The sequence below is a fragment of the Drosophila biarmipes genome, unplaced genomic scaffold, assembly GCF_025231255.1.
Source record: "Drosophila biarmipes strain raj3 unplaced genomic scaffold, RU_DBia_V1.1 ptg000016l, whole genome shotgun sequence".
Taxonomy (NCBI): Eukaryota; Metazoa; Arthropoda; class Insecta; order Diptera; family Drosophilidae; genus Drosophila; species Drosophila biarmipes.
Window position 1 is genome coordinate 167,818 of NW_026114534.1, and position 12,609 is coordinate 180,426.

Sequence of the window (12,609 nt, forward strand, 5' to 3'; positions counted from 1 at the left end):
ATTCGGGTATATTCAATTTACTTTGCCACTCACCCATATAGTGTTCTCTTATATAATAAGAAAACGCACTTTTATTTTCATTATATGGATATATTGCCTTCCTCATATTTGCCACACCACCTATAGTAGTTTTTGGACACGCTGTCTCCCATTCGGGTATATTCAATTCTCTTTGCCACTCACCCTTATAGTATTCTCTTATTTAATAAGAATACTAAAATACTTCTCATATTATAGATGTAATCTATTAACTTCTCAATATCCATACGGTTTATGTATGGTATTGACAAAATCCTATGCATTTGCATAAGATTTATTTTGCCACAATTTATAGTACTAGTGCCGCCCTCACTAGGTATAAATATCTCATTTCGCTAGTAGTGTATGGGCAAATTCTACTAGCTATTCTCATAAATATGTCACTTATATGCCATATCTATACAATTCATGCACTTTTATATGTATATTTGCTATATTATACATTATTATGCCTTATAGGTATTATACCTATAAGCCACATCCATACGATTGCTTAATATAAATATATGTATAATTTTTTATACATATTTTTTTTTATTTATGTATGGTTTTTTATTCATATCCATATACTGTATTCACTTTTATATGGATATGATTGGCGTTTTATATAGTATTGACAAAATCATAAGTTTGACCAATACGAGGAGAGGTCCGCCAACGACCACCTCCCTATAGGTGTTTTTGGACACGCTGTCTCCCATTCGACTGCTTACTATACTAGGGGCTACCCGCTCCGTATGATATTCTCTCATATAACAAGAGAATGCAAGAAATATTCGTATTTTATGAATATAATCCATTTATTTTTCAATATCCATACGTTTTACTTAGTTTTTTGTACGGTATTGACAAAATCCTATGCATTTGCATAAGATTTATTTTGCCACAATTTATAGTACTAGTGCCGCCCTCACTAGGTATAAATATCTCATTTCGCTAGTAGTGTATGGGCAAATTCTACTAGCTATTCTCATAAATATGTCACTTATATGCCATATCTATACAATTCATGCACTTTTATATGTATATTTGCTATATTATACATTATTATGCCTTATAGGTATTATACCTATAAGCCACATCCATACGATTGCTTAATATAAATATATGTATAATTTTTTATACATATTTTTTTTTATTTATGTATGGTTTTTTATTCATATCCATATACTGTATTCACTTTTATATGGATATGATTGGCGTTTTATATAGTATTGACAAAATCATAAGTTTGACCAATACGAGGAGAGGTCCGCCAACGACCACCTCCCTATAGGTGTTTTTGGACACGCTGTCTCCCATTCGACTGCTTACTATACTAGGGGCTACCCGCTCCGTATGATATTCTCTCATATAACAAGAGAATGCAAGAAATATTCGTATTTTATGAATATAATCCATTTATTTTTCAATATCCATACGTTTTACTTAGTTTTTTGTACGGTATTGACAAAATCCTATGCATTTGCATAAGATTTATTTTGCCACAATTTATAGTACTAGTGCCGCCCTCACTAGGTATAAATATCTCATTTCGCTAGTAGTGTATGGGCAAATTCTACTAGCTATTCTCATAAATATGTCACTTATATGCCATATCTATACAATTCATGCACTTTTATATGTATATTTGCTATATTATACATTATTATGCCTTATAGGTATTATACCTATAAGCCACATCCATACGATTGCTTAATATAAATATATGTATAATTTTTTATACATATTTTTTTTTATTTATGTATGGTTTTTTATTCATATCCATATACTGTATTCACTTTTATATGGATATGATTGGCGTTTTATATAGTATTGACAAAATCATAAGTTTGACCAATACGAGGAGAGGTCCGCCAACGACCACCTCCCTATAGGTGTTTTTGGACACGCTGTCTCCCATTCGACTGCTTACTATACTAGGGGCTACCCGCTCCGTATGATATTCTCTCATATAACAAGAGAATGCAAGAAATATTCGTATTTTATGAATATAATCCATTTATTTTTCAATATCCATACGTTTTACTTAGTTTTTTGTACGGTATTGACAAAATCCTATGCATTTGCATAAGATTTATTTTGCCACAATTTATAGTACTAGTGCCGCCCTCACTAGGTATAAATATCTCATTTCGCTAGTAGTGTATGGGCAAATTCTACTAGCTATTCTCATAAATGCCTTCTTTATGCCATATCTATACAATTTATGCACTTTTATATGTATATTTGCTAATATTATACATTATTATGCCTTATAGGTATTATACCTATAAGCCATATACATACGATTTCATTTTTTTATTTATATATGGTTTTGTATTTATAACCATATACCGTATTTACTTTTATAAGGATATGATTGGCGTTTTATATAGTATTGACAAAATTATAAGTTTGACAAACACTTTTTTAAGTCTTTTAGTTAAAATTGTCATTTTTAATTGACTATCTAAACACTAGATATATTTGCACATGGAGCAAAGAGTATAAAAATTGGTCGCGTCACTAATAATATCGCGATACATTTTTACTACCATCAAAATACCACATACGTTTATATGTCCTCTTTATTTAATTTGGTTTCTAAACCTCAGGAATAGTTTTAATTATATGTGCGCTCTAAGTTGAATGAATTTCTTGAATCTCTTTACTTGAATTTCTAAGACTTAAAAATATTTATAAATAGATGTCCTATTGCATAATATTTTTTTATCGCTTCACTTATAAAATAACGATCCTGCCTTTCTACCTTTGAATAAACATTCATATAAACATGGAGAAAAAAACGTTCGCGTCACTAACAGTATGTGACGATAAAATTTTGCTAACATTAAAAGGAACATATTTTTATATGTCAACTCTTAGTTGAATTGGTCTATTGCTTAAGATTCTAGACCTTAGGAATATTTTTATATTATATGTTTGCCAATCTTCGCGTCACTAAAAAGATGACGATTCATATTGTTATTATTAGATGGTCGAGTTGTACTTATATTGATATGTTAATCAAATTGGTCTCTTACTTGAAAATCTAGACCTTAGGAATATTTTTATATTATATGTTTGCCAATCTTCGCGTCACTAATAAGATGACGATTCATATTGTTATTATTAGATGGTCGAGTTGTACTTATATTGATATGTTAATCAAATTGGTCTCTTACTTGAAAATCTAGACCTTAGGAATATTTTTATATTATATGTTTGCCAATCTTCGCGTCACTAATAAGATGACGATTCATATTGTTATTATTAGATGGTCGAGTTGTACTTATATTGATATGTTAATCAAATTGGTCTCTTACTTGAAAATCTAGACCTTAGGAATATTTTTATATTATATGTTTGCCAATCTTCGCGTCACTAATAAGATGACGATTCATATTGTTATTATTAGATGGTCGAGTTGTACTTATATTGATATGTTAATCAAATTGGTCTCTTACTTGAAAATCTAGACCTTAGGAATATTTTTATATTATATGTTTGCCAATCTTCGCGTCACTAATAAGATGACGATTCATATTATTATTAGATGGTCGAGTTGTACTTATATTGATATGTTAATCAAATTGGTCTCTTACTTGAAAATCTAGACCTTAGGAATATTTTTATATTATATGTTTGCCAATCTTCGCGTCACTAATAAGATGACGATTCATATTGTTATTATTAGATGGTCGAGTTGTACTTATATTGATATGTTAATCAAATTGGTCTCTTACTTGAAAATCTAGACCTTAGGAATGTAATATATAAAGGATTAAAAATTCGCCACAAAGCCAAGCAAACAATCAATGCATACAAATAGATTGTTGGTTGAACTTTATATAAGAAGTTCAACACAACAAATAAATTATGCAATTTTATTATCGAATCATCAAGCAAAGGATAAGCTTCAGTGGATCGCAGTATGGCAGCTGCTCAACCACTTACAACACCTTGCCTGTTACAAAAGTCGTTTACAATTGATTCTAGGCTTTGTCATTGTATTAAATAATGCTTTTATATGTAACTAGCGCGGCATCAGGTGATCAAAGATCCTCCCAATTTACTATGTTACAAATTACATTGGCATCACATCCATTGTCGTTTAAAAAGTAAATTATAAACTTTAAATGGTTTAGAAGCCATACAATGCAAATTGCCCCTTATTTATCATTGCAGTCCAGCACGGATACGACCTTAGAGGCGTTCAGGCATAATCCAACGGACGTAGCGTCATACCACTGTTCGCTCGAACAAGTATTGTGCCATTGGTCCGTACCTGCGGTTCCTCTCGTACTACGCAGGAATGCTGTCGCAACAACGTTTTGTCATTAGTAGGGTAAAACTAACCTGTCTCACGACGGTCTAAACCCAGCTCACGTTCCCTTGCATGGGTGAACAATCCAACGCTTGGTGAATTTTGCTTCACAATGATAGGAAGAGCCGACATCGAAGGATCAAAAAGCGACGTCGCTATGAACGCTTGGCCGCCACAAGCCAGTTATCCCTATGGTAACTTTTCTGACACCTCTTGTTAAAAACTCTTTAAACCAAAAGGATCGATAGGCCGAGCTTTTGCTGTCCCTGTGTGTACTGAACACCGAGATCAAGTCAGCATTTGCCCTTTTGCTCTATGTGTGGTTTCTGTCCGCACTGAGCTGGCCTTGGGACACCTCCGTTATTATTTGAGAGATGTACCGCCCCAGTCAAACTCCCTACCTGGCAATGTCCTTGAATTGGATCATACCTGAGTAATTGGAGTTATACCAAATTTTCAAATCAAAAATACATAAATGCACCGTTTTATTAAAGAATTTGTTTGCGATTATATAACAAACTCGTGATACTTTGATCAAGAAGCTTGCATCAAAACCCAATACCATAAGATATAATAAATATATCCGTATAATGGCTAGGAAATGATACACGTTCCATTTAATCAAGTAAGTAAGGAAACAATAAGAGTAGTGGTATTTCATTGGCGATACCAAACCGAGGTCTAATATCTCCCACTTATTCTACACCTCTTATGTCTCCTTACACTGCCAGATTAGAGTCAAGCTCAAAAGGGTCTTCTTTCCCCGCTAATTATTCCAAGCCCGTTCCCTTGGCTGTGGTTTCGCTAGATAGTAGATAGGGACAGTAGGAATCTCGTTAATCCATTCATGCGCGTCACTAATTAGATGACGAGGCATTTGGCTACCTTAAGAGAGTCATAGTTACTCCCGCCGTTGACCCGCGCTTACTTGAATTTCTTCACTTTGACATTCAGAGCACTGGGCAGAAATCACATTGTGTCAACACCCGCTAGGGCCATCACAATGCTTTGTTTTAATTAGACAGTCGGATTCCCCAAGTCCGTGCCAGTTCTGAATTGATTGTTAATTGATAATCGTTATAATTAATAAGAACTAATTGGTTTAACCCAATTAGTATTCTTAAAAATTTTAGCAAGAAAGTTCCACAATTGGCTACGTAACTAAACTATCCGGGGAACAAGTAACTAACATAAATGCTAGAAACTCTATTTACCCAGAACGAGCACATAAACCATGTTATTGTTTCCCAATCAAGCCCGACTATCTCAATCTTCAGAGCCAATCCTTATCCCGAAGTTACGGATCTAATTTGCCGACTTCCCTTACCTACATTATTCTATCGACTAGAGACTCTTCACCTTGGAGACCAGCTGCGGATATTGGTACGGCCTGTTGAGAAGTTTGCGTGTCCCCACCATAAATTTTCAAGGTCCGAGGAGAAAATATCGACACAACAGTATATGTCATGCTCTTCTAGCCCATCTACCATATCTCTCTGCGAAAGACTTCCATGGTAGTACGGCTATAAAACAGAAAAGAAAACTCTTCCGATATCTCTCGACGGCTTCTTTATGGTCGTTCCTGTTGCCAGGATGAGCACGAGGCCCATATTTAATAACAAACGGATACTCAACAGGTTACGGAATTGGAACCGTATTCCCTTTCGTTCAAAATTATTCAAGTATATTAATTTAGCTAGATTTTATATAATATATATATTTGTTTGGCATTTGTATTTTACTTGAAAATTTTCGGCTTTCGCCTTGAACTTAGGACCGACTAACTCGTGATCAACCACTGTTCACACGAAACCCTTCTCCACTTCAGTCCTCCAAGGTCTCATTCGATTATTTGCTACTACCACCAAGATCTGTACCAATGGCAGCTCCATGCAGGCTTACGCCAAACACTTCTACGCATACCATTGTACCTTCCTACTCACTAAAGTTTCAAAATTTATATTACAAGTAATATAAATCATCTACTTTAGCGGTAATGTATAGGTATACAACTTAAGCGCCATCCATTTTAAGGGCTAGTTGCTTCGGCAGGTGAGTTGTTACACACTCCTTAGCGGATTTCGACTTCCATGATCACCGTCCTGCTGTTTTAAGCAACCAACGCCTTTCATGGTATCTGCATGAGTTGTTAATTTGGGCACCGTAACATTACGTTTGGTTCATCCCACAGCGCCAGTTCTGCTTACCAAAAGTGGCCCACTGGGCACATTATATCATAACCTTGAACTTCATATCAAGAAAGTTAAGGTTCTTACCCATTTAAAGTTTGAGAATAGGTTAAGATCGTTTCGACCCTAAGGCCTCTAATCATTCGCTTTACCAGATAAGATTATTTTATATAATATTAAAATGCACCAGCTATCCTGAGGGAAACTTCGGAAGGAACCAGCTACTAGATGGTTCGATTGGTCTTTCGCCCCTATACTCAATTCTGACAATCGATTTGCACGTCAGAACTGTTTCGGTCTTCCATCAGGGTTTCCCCTGACTTCAACCTGATCAAGTATAGTTCACCATCTTTCGGGTCACAGCATATATGCTCAAGGTACGTTCCAGTTAGAGGCATAAATAATATAAATATCATTATACATAACTATATAGAACGCCCCGGGATTGTGTTAATTAGCTATAAATAGTTAAAAAACTAATCCCATTATTAGTCAAGTTAATTACGCTATTAGGTTTATATCCCAATAACTTGCACATATGTTAGACTCCTTGGTCCGTGTTTCAAGACGGGTCCCGAAGGTATCCTGAATCTTTCGCATTGTTAATCCTACAAGTGCATATAATAAACACAAAAATCAATGATAATTATGCCATTATATAATTCCGAAAAATTAACGCACTGTATTCATATAAATCTATCAGCACTTTATCAAATTAATAACATTTATTCTGTGTTAAAATGCAAGCAAATTAATTTGAATAAACTATAAGTTATATTTTATGATAAATTTGGTATGCTAATAGATTACAATGTCCTTATATGGAAAAAATGCACACTATTATCATAATATTGTTTAAATATTACAATTCTAATGATGAATTTTCCATAACGGATATTCAGGTTCATCGGGCTTAACCTCTAAGCAGTTTCACGTACTGTTTAACTCTCTATTCAGAGTTCTTTTCAACTTTCCCTCACGGTACTTGTTTACTATCGGTCTCATGGTTATATTTAGTTTTAGATGGAGTTTACCACCCACTTAGTGCTGCACTATCAAGCAACACGACTCTTTGGAAACATCATCTAGTAATCATTAACGTTATACGGGCCTGGCACCCTCTATGGGTAAATGGCCTCATTTAAGAAGGACTTAAATCGTTAATTTCTCATACTAGAATATTGACGCTCCATACACTGCATCTCACATTTGCCATATAGACAAAGTGACTTAGTGCTGAACTGATTTCTTTTCGCTCGCCGCTACTAAGAAAATCCTTGTTAGTTTCTTTTCCTCCCCTAATTAATATGCTTAAATTCAGGGGGTAGTCCCATATGAGTTGAGGTTGTGTATAACTTTTATATGCAATTAATTCTTTATATATAATGATAAAACATTTTATTAAATTCGTTATATTAATAATATCTGTATATAAATGGCATTTGTTTGATTTAACGAATCAACGAAGAATAATAATATTGTCAACGGTTTTCTATTTTCTAATCATTAATAAGAGACAATTCTAGATAAATTTTTATGCTAGACATTTCTCAGTATCATTTGATTGAAAAAGAAAATATTTCTCTTCGTTTTTCACATTCAAATTATTTACTAATGTGAGATAATGTTTTTCATATATTTTTTAATATTATGAATAAAATAATTAAATTATTATTATCCAATAATATACCATATGCTTATAAAATTTCATTATAAAATTTGTATAAGCAACTTAATTAGCATAGTCTTACAACCCTCAACCATATGTAGTCCAAGCAGCACTATAAAATTAATTAAAGTACATAACAGCATGGACTGCGATATGCGTTCAAAATGTCGATGTTCATGTGTCCTGCAGTTCACACGATGACGCACAGTTTGCTGCGTTCTTCATCGACCCATGAGCCGAGTGATCCACCGCTTAGAGTTTTATAAATTGGTTTCTTAATTTTGTCAAATATGTTTTTATTGAAAGAAATTAAAAATACACCATTTTACTGGCATATATCAATTCCTTCAATAAATTTATTTTTATACCTAAAACGAATGCTGCGAAATGTCTTAGTTTTATATAACCAATATATATCAAAGTATTTCTTTTTAAATTGCATTTATTGTAAATAAATATATATATATATATATTAATACTTTTTTAGCGATATAAATTGAAATTTATATAAAACATTAACCTGTATAAAACCAGGTACAACATTGTACATTTTAGGTTGTTGCATTATCCAATGTATGCGCATAACTGAGATGAACAATACATATCGCAACGCGTGTATATTATGGTCCATATACACACAGTATTTTAATTGTGTTTATATACAATAATAATTTAATATTATTATTTTAATAATTCGATTTGCTTGTTCGAATTTTTATTTGTTTGATTTGGCTGCTTATTATTTCTCTCATATGTATTAAATACAATATATAATTTTAATATTTGCATTATTTCGATTTGCTTGTTCGAAATTTCATTTGATCTATATTAGATCATATACATTTTGGCAATTCATATTTTATTTGTATTACTATAATGTATTTATTATAATATAAACAAATATTTTATTAACGGTAAGGATATACAATAATAATTTAATATTATTATTTTAATAATTCGATTTGCTTGTTCGAATTTTTATTTGTTTGCTTTGGCTGCTTATTATTTCTCTCATATGTATTAAATACAATATATAATTTTAATATTTGCATTATTTCGATTTGCTTGTTCGAAATTTTATTTGATCTATATTAGATCTCATTATACATTTTGGCAATTCATATTTTATTTGTATTATTATAATGTATTTATTATAATATAAACAAATATTTTATTAACGGTAAGGATATACAATAATAATTTAATATTATTATTTTAATAATTCGATTTGCTTGTTCGAATTTTTATTTGTTTGCTTTGGCTGCTTATTAATTTCTCTCATATGTATTAAATACAATATATAATTTTAATATTTGCATTATTTCGATTTGCTTGTTCGAAATTTCATTTGATCTATAATAGATCTCATATACATTTTGGCAATTCATATTTTATTTGTAATACTATAATGTATTTATTATAATATAAACAAATATTTTATTAACGGTAAGGATATTAAAACATTAATGATCCTTCCGCAGGTTCACCTACGGAAACCTTGTTACGACTTTTACTTCCTCTAAATAATCAAGTTCGGTCAACTTTTGCGAAACAACCGTAACACGCAAGGCGTCACAGTGATCACGTCCGGAGACCTCACTAAATAATTCAATCGGTAGTAGCGACGGGCGGTGTGTACAAAGGGCAGGGACGTAATCAATGCGAGTTAATGACTCACACTTACTGGGAATTCCAAGTTCATGTGAACAGTTTCAGTTCACAATCCCAAGCATGAAAGTGGTTCAGCGGTTTACCCGGACCTCTCGGTCTAGGAAATACACGTTGATACTTTCATTGTAGCGCGCGCGCAGCCCAGGACATCTAAGGGCATCACAGACCTGTTATTGCTCAATCTCATTATTGCTAGACGCAATTTGTCCATTTAAGAAGCTAGTGTCCTTATAATGGGACAAACCAACAGGTACGGCTCCACTTATATAAACACATTCAAACACAATAAACATTTTACTGCCACCATGAATGAAGGCTATATAAGCTTCAACACCATAATCCTGAAGATATCTATTTAATATATTTGAGTCTCGTTCGTTATCGGAATTAACCAGACAAATCACTCCACGAACTAAGAACGGCCATGCACCACCACCCATAGATTCGAGAAAGAGCTATCAATCTGTCTTACACACTTATGTTCGGACCTGGTAAGTTTTCCCGTGTTGAGTCAAATTAAGCCGCAGGCTCCACTCCTGGTGGTGCCCTTCCGTCAATTCCTTTAAGTTTCAGCTTTGCAACCATACTTCCCCCGGAGCCCAAAAGCTTTGGTTTCCCGGGAAGCGACTGAGAGAGCCATAAAAGTAGCTACACCCAATTGCTAGCTGGCATCGTTTATGGTTAGAACTAGGGCGGTATCTGATCGCCTTCGAACCTCTAACTTTCGTTCTTGATTAATGAAAACATCTTTGGCAAATGCTTTCGCTTAAGTTAGTCTTACGACGGTCCAAGAATTTCACCTCTCGCGTCGTAATACTAATGCCCCCAAACTGCTTCTATTAATCATTACCTCTTGATCTGAAAACCAATGAAAGCAGAACAGAGGTCTTATTTCATTATCCCATGCACAGAATATTCAGGCATTTGAAGCCTGCTTTAAGCACTCTAATTTGTTCAAAGTAATTGTACCGGCCCACAATAACACTCGTTTAAGAGCACTAATGCAGGTTTTTAAATAGGAGGAACATATGAAAAAATACAAGTATCTAAGCACATGTAAGAACTCCACCGGTAATACGCTTACATACATAAAGGTATAGTACTAACCACAATTGTAAGTTGTACTACCCGTATGAAGCACAAGTTCAACTACGAACGTTTTAACCGCAACAACTTTAATATACGCTATTGGAGCTGGAATTACCGCGGCTGCTGGCACCAGACTTGCCCTCCAATTGGTCCTTGTTAAAGGATTTAAAGTGTACTCATTCCAATTACAGGGCCTCGGATATGAGTCCTGTATTGTTATTTTTCGTCACTACCTCCCCGAGCTGGGAGTGGGTAATTTACGCGCCTGCTGCCTTCCTTAGATGTGGTAGCCGTTTCTCAGGCTCCCTCTCCGGAATCGAACCCTGATTCCCCGTTACCCGTTGCAACCATGGTAGTCCTAGATACTACCATCAAAAGTTGATAGGGCAGACATTTGAAAGATCTGTCGTCGGTACAAGACCATACGATCTGCATGTTATCTAGAGTTCAACCAATATAACGATCTTGCGATCGCTTGGTTTTAGCCTAATAAAAGCACATGTCCCATAAGGTTCATGTTTTAATTGCATGTATTAGCTCTAGAATTACCACAGTTATCCAAGTAACTGTTAACGATCTAAGGAACCATAACTGATATAATGAGCCTTTTGCGGTTTCACTTTTAATTCGTGTGTACTTAGACATGCATGGCTTAATCTTTGAGACAAGCATATAACTACTGGCAGGATCAACCAGAATAATGTTTTTATTCATATTTCATTCATATTTTTTGAATAGAAATTAGCAATATATATGTTGTTATAGATTTTATTTCTATCGAATACGGCCATTTTTATATAGCATTCGTATACGTTTGTTTTCCAATTTATACTTGTTTCGCCACTAATAATAACAAGTTTTTATTGATGTCAAAAAGAATCATATTCTTTATAAACACAATATTTATTTTTCATATATTTTCTTTATATATGCACATTTCATTCTAAAATATCATTTTTGTTCGACATACATAATATATTGTATCCACACATGTACAATTTTTGTTTAACCAATATAAGATATTGAGTTAATCATTTGTATTTTGACGATAAATTTAAAATTTATCTATATATATCCATATAAGTCTCTGGTAATATATAAAATAGAACCGAGTGTATATATATAATTATTACTACTATATTTATTTCTTAAATAATATATACTTATATATTATTTATATATATACTCTTTATTATATATTATATAATTTCTTAAATAACTCTCTTAATAGCTATTTTTTATTATCAACAATATAAGTTGATATTAATATTGAAAATGTATTCATAATTACATTTTTATATTTCTTTGGTAGACTTTTATGTACTATTATTATTTAATAATACACATATAATATAAATCATGTTAGCCTACCTCCTAAAATTAACGATAAAATTCGGAAACAATTTGTTATTCTATGTACAATAGAAACTTGGCCTTTGTTTCAACGTTATTATCTTTGGGCTTAAAATATTAACCGCGGAGCCAAGTCTCGTATTCAAATAAATGAATAAAGAAACAAATTTGACGGATAATATCTTCTCTACTGACATATGTCAATAGCAGACGGCCGGCCCATTGACCATCCTATAGTAGTTTTTGGACACGCTGTCTCCCATTCGGGTATATTCAATTTACTTTGCCAC

General features: G+C 33.1%; 3 non-coding genes across 3 annotated transcripts; all 3 read right to left on the reverse strand.

Moving 5' to 3' along the window:
* Positions 1-3,914: 3,914 nt before the first annotated feature.
* On the reverse strand, positions 3,915-7,885 carry LOC127011939 (large subunit ribosomal RNA). The gene has a single exon (XR_007765398.1). It is a non-coding gene; the product is annotated as a large subunit ribosomal RNA (ribosomal RNA).
* Positions 7,886-8,287: 402 nt separating this feature from the next.
* Positions 8,288-8,466, reverse strand: LOC127011915 (5.8S ribosomal RNA). The gene has a single exon (XR_007765373.1). It is a non-coding gene; the product is annotated as a 5.8S ribosomal RNA (ribosomal RNA).
* Positions 8,467-9,670: 1,204 nt separating this feature from the next.
* On the reverse strand, positions 9,671-11,665 carry LOC127011918 (small subunit ribosomal RNA). The gene has a single exon (XR_007765377.1). It is a non-coding gene; the product is annotated as a small subunit ribosomal RNA (ribosomal RNA).
* Positions 11,666-12,609: the final 944 nt, after the last annotated feature.